The sequence below is a fragment of the Sturnira hondurensis genome, unplaced genomic scaffold, assembly GCF_014824575.4.
Source record: "Sturnira hondurensis isolate 20B ecotype Veracruz unplaced genomic scaffold, ASM1482457v3 Scaffold0025598, whole genome shotgun sequence".
NCBI classification, from domain to species: domain Eukaryota; kingdom Metazoa; phylum Chordata; class Mammalia; order Chiroptera; family Phyllostomidae; genus Sturnira; species Sturnira hondurensis.
The window spans coordinates 901,205-914,956 of NW_028098229.1; the positions used below are offsets into that span (position 1 = coordinate 901,205).

General features: G+C 38.2%; 1 pseudogene; it reads left to right on the forward strand.

The window, feature by feature from the left end:
* Window positions 1–12,225: 12,225 nt before the first annotated feature.
* On the forward strand, window positions 12,226–12,298 carry LOC118982729 (uncharacterized; annotated as a pseudogene).
* The last annotated feature ends 1,454 nt before the right edge of the window (window positions 12,299–13,752 follow it).

The following is a 13,752-nucleotide window of genomic DNA, read 5'->3' on the forward strand; positions in this document are numbered from 1 at the left end:
TTTAAGTTCTTTGGCTTGTCTACTTCCTACACTATTATTAACCTGCCCCTGTTTATTTTGTACCCACCAATAATGCTTCTTATTCCCTGTACCTTCCCTCCTATCCTCTCCTTCTACCTTCCCATTGATAACCCTCCATGTGATCTCTATTTCTGTAATTCTATTCTTGTTCTACTTGTTTGCTAGTTTTTGTTTTTTAGATTCAGTTGTTGATAGTTGTGAGTTTGTTGTCATTTTACTGTTCATAACTTTTTGTCTTCTTCTATTTCTTAGATAAGTCCCTTTAACATTTCCTATAATAAGGACTTGGTGGTGATGAACTCCTTTAACTTGACCTTATCTGGGAAGCATGTTATCTGCTCTTCCATTCTAAATGATAGCTTTTCTGGATAAAGTACTCTTGGATGTAGATCTTTACCTTTCATGACTTCAAATACTTTTTTCCATACTTTTTTCCTAATTTGAAATTTCTGGTGAATGAAGTGCAAAATTTCATGGCTCTGGAACTGTGTCATCCTCTTGGCTTCTTCAATACTAAAATTAATTCTTGAGTAAGATTCTTGCCTGCAATGTTTTTTTGTTTGTTTGTTTGTTTGTTTGTTTGTTTTTGAGAAATCAAGTGATAGTCTTAAGGAACTCTTTCTAGATAAGAAAGATGGCTTCTGCAGTATGGGGAATGACTGAGCACAGGGATCCTGGTGGTTGACCCCTTAGCTGTCTTCCCAGAGCTACCAATTCCAGGCTCTCCACACACAGCTCTAGTCTACTCTGCCATTCCTCCATTGGCCTATCTTAATTGGCTGCAAACAAGATTGTGTTTGTTGGCCTTTTTATGGGGTAGTTGTATCTTTAGCTGTCTCTCTTTGAAGATAGAATCTCTACTTCTTTATATAGCCAGACGTTATGCGGGTGCCTTTCCTGTCTCTGGTGTTCTAGGCTGGAGAGCCCAGCTTGGGGTTTAGACCCCACTTAAAGGGAATCCCCCTCCCCAACCACTGAATTACCCCTCTGGTATGTCAGCTGCAGCCCATGGGACACCAGTCATCCTCCTCATGCCTGCATACTTTCTACCAGCCTTAATGTGCTGATGTGGTTTTTCTGTAAGTCCATGGTTATAAGGTTTCTCTACAGCTAGTCATAGCTATTCTGGATGATTTTTCTATAATTTAATTGTAATTCCAGTTTAGTCTTGGGAGGAGATCAGTGTAGCTTCCACCTACCACACTGCCATCTTGGATCCTGTATAAGGCCAAATCTTTTATAAACGTTGCTCTGCCTGTTTCATTTTATCTTAACAAATCTAAGTATAATTTTTTAAAATATATTTTATTGATTATACCATTACAGTTGTTCTATTCCCCCCTTCATTCCCTTCCCCCCTGCACACTCCCTCCCCCACCATTCTCCCCCCCCCCTTAGTTTATAACCACGTGTCTCAGGTTCTTTAGATTCTATATTTCCCATACAATTCTTGCCCTCCCCCTGTCTATTTTCTCCCCACCATCTATGCTACTTATTCTCTGTATCTTCTCCCCCCTTCTCCTCCTCCCACTCCCCTGTTGCTAACCCTCCATGCAATCTCCATTTCTGTGGCTCTGCTCCTGATCTAGCTGTCTGCTTAGTTTGCTTTTGTTTCAGGTGTGGTTGTTAATAACTGTGAATTTGCTGTCCTTTCACTGTTCATCTTTTTTATCTTCTTTTTCTTATATAAGTCCCTTTAACATTTCATATAATAAGGGCTGGGTGGTGATGAACTCCCTGAACTTGACCTTATCTGAGAAGCACTTTATCTGTCCTTCCATTCTAAGTATAATTTATTAAACCATATGTAACCTAGACCATGTCTTTGGATAAAAACAGTTTATGAATTACCACTAGATTAGTGTGGAAGTTTATGTTACTCAGTTGGTCCCAAACAGAGGATCTATCCCATGTATGGTATCAATTTGACAATGCAAGAAACTGCTGCACTACAACTTCTAATTACTCTAGTTTGAACTGGCTAAGCCAAGCAAAGACAGTTACAGCTTTTACCCACATGGTATGGTATATGAGAGACTTCCCATGGAATATGAGCTTTGTTCCATCTTCCAGTTTCTTGTATTTAGAGCATTTGGTGAGCTTCTGTTCCCTTGTTGTCTATTCTATCTCTCTGTCTCACCACAACCTTCATCTTCTGTATAGCACTTTCTGAATCTATGATATTCCTGTGTATTCATTGATTTATTCAATGAATACTTATTTTTAACTAAGTACTTGGCACCCAGGACACAGAAAGTGATGAATGCCTGGCCTTTCCCCAAGGGGTTTTTGTCTTTTACTCCCAACCACTTTGGGTGGTCCAGATCTGACACAGAGAGCACATTACCCATAAGCAGAATGATGGGTCCTCACTAGTCATAGACACAGATGTGTGTTTAGATGTTGTGTAAGTTGAGAAAGGGTTAGTGATCATTTCCAAAGCTGCAGAGTACTGTAGAAACAAAGTTTCTCCTTCCTGCAAGAAAGGCCAGTGTCTCTTAAAGAATGTGGTTCCATCTAAGCATCTGGGCTTAGATGATTAAAAACTTCCTAATCTTGATAAATTGTCCCTTGCTCCTGGATATTTTATACATGGGTTTGATAATATCTTTTTATCTGATTCAAAATGTCTTTGACTCAGATGATGGGTGCTTTTGTCTGGAGGATGAGGAAAGGTAATCAGGCTGGTTTGGTTTTTTTGATGCTTTTGAACAAGAAGGAAGATTGTTTTTGGATCCAGTGATTTACACGTGTGGCCTTTCTTTGTAGTAATGAGTTTCTTTCTTCCAACGTCTTCCCTAAAGTTCCATCTCTAATCTGAAATTCCTGGTGAATGAAATGCAAAATCTCATGGCTCAGGAACTGTGTGATCCTCTTGGCTTCTTCAATACTAAAATTAATTCTTGAGTAAGATCTGTAGGATGTCAATTTGTATTAATTATGATTACATCTGAAATTATTGTCTTGACCATTCCCATTTTGTATTAAAGTCCAAGCAAAAGAAAATGATGCAGAAGATATAAGGGTCACATAGGAGGCATTTAAGCCAGATCGATAATTCTGAAATGATATTTTTTGCAGTAGAGTTCTTTCTTCCAATAATATTAGAAATTAATACATTAAATAGATAATAGAACTGTTCTTACTGGACAATAGAACCTTCTTTCATTTTTTCCCTTTCTTTTATTGCCCACATTCCTTCGCCATCATGTGGGTCCCCTAAAAGGTCATGTACGGGACATGTAGATGCAGCTTTTAAAAATAAAACTAGATTATCAGCCTTTACAATTGCATCTAGCTCTAAAACTAATGTCATAATTTCTATGTCAGCCACAACCTTATTACAATTCATGTCTTTCCAATGTTGCTATTTCAACATATATAGAATATGAGCTTTTGTACTGATTATAATTATCATTCTTTTCACAACATTAGTTATTCTTTCACTGTATCATGTAAGGTGTCCTGTTCTCTGATGTATACAATATACATTTTTCAGTGCATAAATACTCAGGCTCTATACTTGAAATGCTTGCAAGATCTATGAGGGTATGAACCATGGTTATCTTTCTCACCTTTGTGGTCCCAATGGCACACAGTAGGTGCTCAATAAATGTTCATTGAGTGAATAAAATTAGTTTAGGTTAATATACTAAAGATATTAATTTTATCTAGCTGTTCTTCTGATTTGTGTCACTTTATACCTCAATATTTTCATCTGAATATCAGTACCTAGTCCATGGGGACAATAGAGAAATTAAATGTAAGACAAGGTAGTGATTGGCGCAAAGTAGGTACTTAGTTAATATTTGGTCATAAATGAAAAATGTTGCCTTTTTGCAGTGGCTGCTGTTTTTAATTTACTGAATTAGTAATTTGTGTTTTTTATCTTAATGAAATAAATTTTTTTACCTAGAAAACAGAATATCATAAAGTAGCAATAAATGTGTCTTTTACATAACCCTAAGTGCTATGAGGGTGTCTATAGGGATAACTTTGACTTGTTGAGTTTGCAGAGGTTACAAAATATTCTATAATGGAAATAGCCTCTGATTTAATCACCTCTAACTCAGAAGCAGGCAATCTTTTCTCATATTTCAAAATATATATGTAAATAATATTTATTTATTTATTTTTAATTTAATTATTGTTCAAGTACAGTTTTCTGTCTTTTACTCCCATCCCATCCACCCCCCACCCCCAGTGCTTCCCAACTCCCTCCTATTTCCACCCCCCTCAGTTTTCCCCTGAAATTCCCTCTTCTCTCCCCTCTGCTCACTCTCCCCCTGTCCTCTATTTCAGTGTCTTTGTTTTTATTTTGCTTGCTTGTTGTTTTGTTGTTTAGCTTTCTGTTAAAGGTGAGATCATATGGTATTTGTCTTTGAACAACTGGCTTATTTCACTGAGCATAATGCTTTCCAGTTCCATCTATGCTGTTGCAAAGAGTAGGAGCTTCTTCTCTTTCTTTCTGCTGCATAGAATTCCATTGTATATACGTACCATAATTTTTTGATCCATTCATTTACTGACGGGCACCTAGGTTGCTTCCAGCTCTTGGCTATTATAAATTGTGCTGCTATGAACATTGGGGTGCATAGGTTCTTTGCACTGATGTTTTAGGGTTCTAAGAATGTAATCCCAGCACTGGAATTGCTGGGTCAAAAGGTAGGTCCATTTTTAGTTTTCTGAGAAAATTTCATACTGTTTTTCACAGTGGGTGTACCAGTCTGTAATCCCACTAACAATAGATTAGGGTCCCCTTTTCTCAACAACCTTTCCAACACTTGTTGTTTGTTGCTTTGCTTATGATGGCCATTCTGACTGTTGTAAAGTGGTATTTCATTGTGGTTTTAATCTGCACCTCTCTACTAGCTAGTGATATTGAACATCTTTTCACGTGTCTCTGGATCTTCTGTATGTCCTCTTTGGAGAAGCGTTCAAGTCTGTTCAAGTCCTTTGCCCACTTTTTAATTGGGTTGCTTGTCTTCCTGGAGTGGAGTCATGTAAGTTCTTTGTATATTTTGGAGATTAAACCTTTGTCTGAGGTATCATTGGCAAATATGTTTTCCCATACAGTTGTTCCTCTTTTTATTTCAATACTGTTTTCTTTAGCTGTGCAAAGGCTTTGATGAGATCAATTTGATTTTGATGAGATCCCATTTGTTTATTCTTTCCTCTATATCCCTTGCTCTAGGGGACATCTCAGTAAAATAGTTGCTATGTGAAATATCTGAGATTTTCTTGCCAGTGCTCTCCTCTAGGACTTTAATGGTGTCACAGCTTATATTTACGTCTTTTTTTCCACCTTGAATTTATTTTGGTGTATGGTGTAAGTCAGTGCTCGAGTTTCATTTTTTTCTTGTAGCTGTCCAGTTCTCCCAACACCATTTGTTGAAGAGGCTATTTTTACTCCATTTTATGTTGCTGCCCCTTTGTTGAATATTAATTGACTGTAGAGACTTGGGTTTATTTCTGGGCTCTTAGTTCTATTCCAATGGTCTATGTGCCTGATTTTATGCCAGTACCAGGCTGTTTTGATTACAGTGGCCATGTAATACAGTTTGGTATCAGGTATTGTGATCCCTCTGACTTTGTTCTTCTTTCTCAAAATTGCAGCTGCTATTCAGGGTCATTTATGGTTCCATATAAATTTTTGAAGTGTTTGTTCTATGTCTGTGAAATATGTCATTGGTACTTTAATAGGTATTGCATTGAATCGGTAAATTGCTTTGGGCTTTGGGTAGTATGGACATTTAGATGATGTTAATTCTTCCAATCCATGAACACGGTATATGTTTCCATTTGTTTGTGTCTTCCTTGATTTCTGTCTTCAGTGTTGTGTAGTTTTCTGCATACAGGTCTTTTAACCTCCTTGGTTAGGTTTATTCCTAGGTATTTTATTTTTGTTTTTGCTATATCAAATGGGATTTGTTTTCTTGATTTCAGATTCTGCTGTTTCATTGTTGGTATACAAAAATGCCTTTGATTTCTGGGTATTGACTTTGTATCCTGCTGTTTTGCCAAATTCATTTATTGGGTTAAGCAGTTTTGGGGTAGAGTGTACAGGATTTTCCATGTACACTATCATGTCATCTGCAAACAATGACAGTTTTCTTTCCTTCTTTTAGATTTGGATGCCTTTTATTGCCTTTTCTTGTTTGAACGCTGTGGCTAAAAGTTCCAATACTATATTAAATAGAAGTGGTGAAAGCGGACAACCTTGTCTTATTCCTGATCTTAGTGGGAAAGCTTTTAGTTTTTGCCCCTTGAGTATGATATTGGGTTTAGGTCTCTCATATATGGCCTTTATTATGTTGAGGAATTCTCCCTCCATTCCCACTTTGCTGAGTGTTTTTGTCATAAATGGGTGCTAAACCTGATCAAAAGTTTTTTCTGCATCTATTGATGTGATCGTGTGATTTTTGTCTTTCCTTTTGTTTATGTGATGTATTACATTTACTGATTTGCGAATATTGAACCACCCTTGCTTCCCTGGGATGAATCCCACTTGGCCATGGTGAATAATCTTTTTAATGTATTGTTGGCTGTGATTTGCCAATATTTTATTGAGGATTTTAGCGTCTAAGTTCATCAGTGATATTGGCCTGAAGTCTTCTTTCTTTGTTGTGTCTTTATCTGGTTTCGGTTTTAGGATGACACTGGCTTCATAAAAAGAGTTTGGGAGTCTTCCATCATTTTGGATTTTTTGGAATAACCTGTGAAGAATAGGGGTTAGCTCTTCCTTAAATGCTTTGTAGAATTCTCCTATGAAACCATCTGGTCCAGGGCTTTTGTGCTTTGGGAGATTTTTGATTACTGCTTCAATTTCATTTGCTGTTATTGGTCTACTCAGGCTTTCTGCTTCTCCGTCATTGAGTTTTGGAAGATTATATTTTTCTAGAAATGTGTCCATTTCCCCTAGGTTTTCAATTTTTTGGCATACAGTTCTTCATAGTAATTTCTTACAATCCTTTGTATTTTTGTGGGGTCAGTTGTAATCTCTCCTCTTTCATTTCTGATCATGTTTATTTGGGTCCTCTCTCTTGTTTTCTTGATGAGCCTACTTAAAGGCTTGTCTATTTTGTTTATCTTTTCAAAGAACAAGCTCCTGGATTCCTTGATCCTTAGAATTGTGCTTTTAGTCTCTATGTCATTTAATTCTGCTCTGATCTTGGTTATTTCCTTCTTTCTACCTGCTCTGGGCTGTCTTTTCTGTTGTTCCTCAAGTTCTTGTAGGCATAGCATTAAGTCGTTTGTTTGAAATGTTTCTATCTTTTTTAGGTAGGCTTGTATTCCTATGAACCTCCCTCTCAGGACTGCCTTCTCTGTGTCCCATAAGTTTTGGGTTGTTGTGAGTTCATTTTCATTTGTTTCCAGAAACTTTTTTATTTCTTCCCTAATTTCATTCTTGACCCATTTGTTGCTTAATAGCATGCTGTTCAAGCTCCATGATTTTGGATATTTGGGTCTATTCTGCTGTGGTTGGTTTTTACTTTTATTTATTTTTATTTTTTAATTTATTTGATTATTTTTTCAAGTACAGTTTTCTGTCTATTACTCCCATGCCAACCCACTCCCATGCTCCCCCCTCCCTCCCATTTCCACTCTGCTTAATTGTTGTCCATGTATTCTTTATATTTGTTCCTCTGTGGTTGGTTTTTAGTTTCAATCCCTTGTGATCAAAGAAAATGCACAGGATGTTTTTAATTTTCTTGAATTTTTGAGGCTTGTTTTTGTCTTATCATGTGGCCTATTTTTGAAAATGTTCCATACACATTTGAAAAGAGTGTGTATTTAGCTTCTTTGGGCTGAAGGGCTCTATATATATCAGTCAAGTCCATTTCATCTAGGGTGTTGTTTAGTGCAGCTATATCTTTGTTGATATTTTGTTTGGAAGATCTGTCCATTTTTGACAGTGGGGTGTTAAAATCCCCTACTATAATTCTGTTGCTGTCAATATCTTTCTTGAAGTCCTCTAAGATTTTCTTTACATATTTGGGTGCTCCTATGTTGGGTGCATATATATTTACAATGTTTATGTCTTCTTGATGGATTCTTCCCTTGAGTATTATGAAGTGACCTTCTGGGTCTCTTTTTATGGCCTTTTTTTTTGGAGACTATTTTGTCTGATATGAGTTTTGCTACCCCAGCTTTTTTTTTTTCCTGGCCGTTTGCTTGGAAAATTTGTTTCCAGCCCCTCTCTTTTAGTCTGTGTAGGTCTTTTGTCCTAAGGTGTGTCTCTTGTAGGAAGCATATGTGTGGGTCCTGCTTTCTTATCCATTCAGCTATTCTATGTCTTTTGATTGGAGCATTTAATCCTTTTACGTTTAAAGTTATTATTGATAGGTACTTATTCATTGTCATTTTTATACCTGTGCTTCTCATTGTCTCTCTCTTTTCCTTCCTTTCCTTAAAGCAGACCTTTTAGTATTTCTTGCAGAGCTGGTTTGGTGGAGGTATATTCTTTTAGACTTGTTTTGTCTTGAAGGGTCTTTATTTGTCCTTCTATCTTGATTGAGAGCCTTCCTGGATAAAGTAACCTTGGTTGAAGGCCTCTGGTTCTCATTACTTGGAATATTTCTTGCCATTGTGTTCTTGCTTGGAGCGTTTCCATTGAGAAGTCAGCAGCTAACCTTATTGGGGCTCCCTTATATTTTACTTCTTTTTTCTCCCTTGCTGTCTTTAAGATTTTCTTTTTGTCTTAAAATTTTTTCATTTGAATGATGATGTGTCTTAAAGTGGGCCTCTTTGGGTACCTCTTGCTTGGGACTCTCTGTGATTCCTGGATTTGTGTGACTCTTTCCTTAATCAAATTAGGGAAGTTTTCTATCATTACTTTTTCAAATAGATTTTTTATCCCTTTTTCTTCTTCTTCTCCTTCTGATATTCCTATTATTCGGATATTATTACGTTTCATATTGTCTTGCATTTCTCTTAAACCCTCTTCATTCTTTCTGAGCCTCTTTTCCTTTTCTTGCTCTTTCTGGAAGTTTTTTTCTACTTTGTCATCCAACTTGCTGATCTGATCTTTTGCTTCATCGATCCTGCTTTTGATTCCTTCCACTGTGTTCTTCAGTTCAGAAATTGTATTATTCATTTCTTATTGGCCCTTGCTGATAGTTTCTATTTCCTTTTTCATCTTGATATAGTTTTCAGTGAGTTCATTGTAGCTCCCCTGTAGTTTCTGGTAGCTCATTGTGAGCTCTTTGAACTTCCTGATTACCAGTGCTTTGAATTCAACATCGGACAGCTGGATTTTCTTTATTTCATCTAGCATTCTTTCTGAAGCTTCCTCTTTTCCTTTCATTGGGGGTTCTTTGTGTTCCCATTGTTTGTGAGACTCTTCTTTTTAGCTTCAGCTTCTTAAATTGATTTCTTCTGGCTTCCTGGATTTATGGTGTTAACTTCTGAGGTATAATACCTATGAGATTAAGTGGTGTAGTCTCCTTGATCTCCTTAGCTTGCTGGTCTTGGGCTGTCTTTTACGTTGGCTCTGAGTTGGTCTTTAGGATTTGTTGTTTTGGGGGGAGGGAGTTGTGGGTCCTTCCCACCAGCTGGTGAACTGATGGTCCCTCTGTCCACTACCTCTTTGTGCTGGTGAGGGTGGCTTGCATTGAAGCTAGTTCTTCTGCATGTACAGTGTTTTGAGGATTCTCTTTTGCTCTTGTTCACTTTTTTGCCCTGGGTAGTTTCTCCGCTGTTTAGTTGTATTTCCATATAGGTCTTGAGTTGAGGTTTGTGTGGTTTCTACTGCCTCCTTCACCTTCTTCTGTTGTTATCTGTTGGTGGTTCCTTTGTTATTGGGTTTCCTCTTCCCTTGGGTATCCTGGTGTTCACTGCTTCCACCTACTTTTTTGTGTGTTTGTGATCAGTTGGAGGGGAAGGCAAAATGATTTATGACAGCAGGAGAGTATTCTATGATATTTACAGTAGCAGCTGGTAGAGAAAAGATAGGAAATCCCCTGGCTATGTACAGCAATAACCGTAATCTTCAACCCAATAACCACTTTTTAGAAAGGATGGAAAGAAAATAAGGCTTTTGTTGGGGAGGGAAGGTTTGTGATTTGGATTTAGAAAGGAGCGAGGTTGAGGGAGGTCAGATTCTGAGGTAAGGTGCAAATAAAGGATGGTAAATAGGTGAAATGTGAGAGAAAATAGGGTTAACCACTACAGTATTATAGTTCAGGCAACAATGAAGTAGGCTAAGACCCTGGGGGGGGGGGTGTTGTGTAATATTTACAATAGTTTGGAATAGCTATTATTTACAATAATATTAGAGCAATAATCATATGACAGAATCTATGATTTACCAAGGTTAGGGAGTATTGGACCTTTAATAGTGTGCTAACTGGGCAAGGGGACATAAAGGACAGTAAATTAGCAATATGGTATGATTGAGGGGACAGGGGAAACCTGTCAAGTGATACAATATATCCAGCCAAGGTAAAGAAGACTATACGGAAAGAGGAGGAATACAAAGATACTATTAAAATAAAAGATGTAAGAATAATGAAAAATAATGAAGAATACAAATATGCAGTAACTTGTAGTTTTTCTGTTATAGCAAAGTGAATTTTGTCTCTCTTTCTCTACTGTTGGGATACCTCCCCTTTGAGTCCAACTCTGGTCTTTTCATCATTCCAAGACTTTTGTCTCAATTGGGGAGGAGGAGGGTGAAAGAAAATTAAAAAAGGCAGCAGAAGGGAGGAAAAAGCAGTAGGTTTGGAAAGAAAGGAAGAAGGAATAACACAAGAAAGAATAAGAGAGAGGGTAAAAGTATTGAGAGATAAAATAATAATAAAGTTTAAAAAAGAAAAGATTTAAAAAAAAACAAAAAAAAACCTCTTGTTGGTTTCCAGCTGGGCAAACCATTTTTTCTGGTCACACTAGCTGCAGCAGTCTGTGGGGTGATTGGTGTGGCCTTTCTCCCTCCCCAGTGAACTCAGCCGGCCTCAGGAGTGCTCTCCCAAGATCTGGACCAACGCCTCTCCCCAGCGCCCCACTGAGAGCAGACTTTCCCCAGGATTCACAGTCCTGGGCTGGGGTGTGGGCATGCACTCCTGGCCAGGCTTCCCTGGTCCCGCACGCTTGGGCTCAAACTATTCCCAGTGCTATGGGGGAACGCAAGGGTGAATCTCAATTCTACCAAGCCAGTGACTGCAGACTCCACTGGTGATCAAAGTCCTCTGGTTTGCTTCCTCATGCCCATTCCTCTCTCTGACACTTTTTAAGCGAACAGATCTCTCCTGGTGTTTTTTCAAACCATGCCCAGCCAGGGAGGGAGGGAGCTGATGACCCAGCTCTCTCTCAAGGACCTTGCTGCCAGCCCTCGGTTCCCCAAGACTGAGGTGGACAGGCCAGGGCCCTGGTGAGGCCTGGTGGAGGGCCTGCCATCTCTGCACTGTTCCCTCATACCTTGTTGATCTGCAGTCATCTCCTCTCCTCAACCTCTGGTCATTCAGTGTCCGCTCCAATTTCTGGAGTACTACCTTCCTACATACTGGGTCCCTGTTGGCTATCTGCTGCGCTCCTCTGAAGATCAGCCAGGTTTTTTCTCTGGTGCATGGGGGGAAGTGTAATCCTTTGTCCTACTCCGCCACCATCTTCCCAAATCCCAATAACATTATGTATATATATATATATATATATATATATATATATATACACACACACACACACACACATACACATACATACATACATTCGGCCTTAAAAAAAGCAAGAAAATTTTGATCACAAAGGATAAGGTTTTGGAAAGTTTCAATGGAGTGAAAATTGGGGTTACAATAGAAATTTCTTACAAACCTAACTATATCTTACACTAGAGTGAATAGCATAATGCACATCGGGGTACCCAACCTAATTTCCTCTATAATTGTACAAGACAAATACAATACAAACAAACAGAACAGTAGTGCCTTTTAAAATGAAGAGCTGGTAGGAGAATACTGAGAAAGAGTATTTGTCAGCAAAAAAAAAAAAAAGTATAACTACATGTATCTCCTTCTCTCTGTTTCTTTATTAGATATTCATTTAGAAAGAATTCACTATTTTCTCATGCAGTTTACTTGTCAGATGGGACAATTACAGTTATTTTGCAGAGTTATTTTTTGTTACATAACCACATAGACTTGTGTGTAATGCAACGGAAAATTGCCTGGGTGGAATAACTTTCAGGTGTTGGTTTGACTCTAGAGATTTCACAAGACTATACTTTCAGGGATCATTTCTATAGTTTGTTGCTAGAGATTTCATGATTGCTTTCTGGTCACAGAGTTTTATTTTTGTTCAATCCCTCCCCAAAGTCCTAATGCCAGCACCACTCAGGAGAAGCTTTACATGTAGCTGTTAAGGTAAGAGTAGGCATGGAAGTCAGAGGAAGCAGGTGTTGAATTCCAGTTCGAGCACTTACCCTCATTTATTTGTTGGTATACCCCCTGTCACTAACACAACTTCTTGATGAGGCAATGCAGAATTTACTTCCTGCTCTGGTGTGGGAGAACACTGCCTCCAGAGAGCTTTGGTAGTCTTGGGGGGTAAAAGGGCAAGGCTAGCTCTTACAAAGAATTTGAAGCTGGTTTATAGGTGGGTTTTTCAAATCAGAACCTGTATTAGAACTGAGTAAGAATCATAATAGGACAGTCCTCAGTTTGTGACAAAAGTGGAGGGTTTAAGACCAAGGATTCAAACGATTTTAGGGCACAAGCTGTCTGTTGATAATTTCCATTGAAGAGGTGATGGATATAGTTGGTAAATTCCTGTAATGTACAATCTAATCATTTGACTGACAAGTGCCATTTGGAAAAGGAAAGTAGTGCTAATTCTACAATGTTATAAGCTTTGTGCATCTATAACGATCCATGCCAAAGAACTAAACACATGGGAGGAGCTCAAGAAGTAGTTGTTGATCAGAATGAACTCCCCTTAATGCCCTACACCCCAGCCCCCTTTATTCTTGAACAGAGAGGGTAGAGCCAAAGCTTAAGAGATTCTGTGTTTCCAAAGACACAGTGGAGAAGTATCTGCTTGACATTTAAACAATTTAGTCAAATTCAACGTGAAATGGAATAAGTCCAGATGTCTTTAATTGCGAAGACAATGCCTAAGCCTCTAACAATATGGCTTTGGGAAACATGCATTCAAGACTTCTTTTTCTCTTTTAATCTACTGAAATAATCTGGAAATTGGGGCAGGGTGAGAAGAGGGAAAGAGGGGAGGGATACATTATCAGCAACATTGCATACAGGAGGCTTAGGCTTTCCTGCTCAGAAACAGACCTCACTGTGGATCCTGGGAACTTCAGCAGGAGTCAAATTGACTGCCCATATCAGACTTATTTGCAAAAGATTTGCTGTCATTGCCTGTTCTCACTGAAAGTCACATTCTTGACTGGGCTGTAGTATGAGCAGGGTGGAGTTGTTCTCATTAAAATCTCAAATGTACTGGGAGAAGAAAAGAACCATTATGCCCAGCACACCTTGGTGCTATTGATCTCTGTTTACTGCTGCTTATTTATTTCTCATGCTTTTTCTTTCTCTTTTTGAGCCCCCTTGATATTATTCCAATGCTTAATAGCCTGCCTTCTGATGTTTCCCCAAACAATGCATCTTTTGTGTCAATTGTCAAATACTTACAATCGACTTTGCTTTTTGGACAAATATAAAGGAAGCTGTTTGAATTTTTTTAGTTCTCTTTATTATTTTAAAATAGCAATTAAGACACCAACCAGAA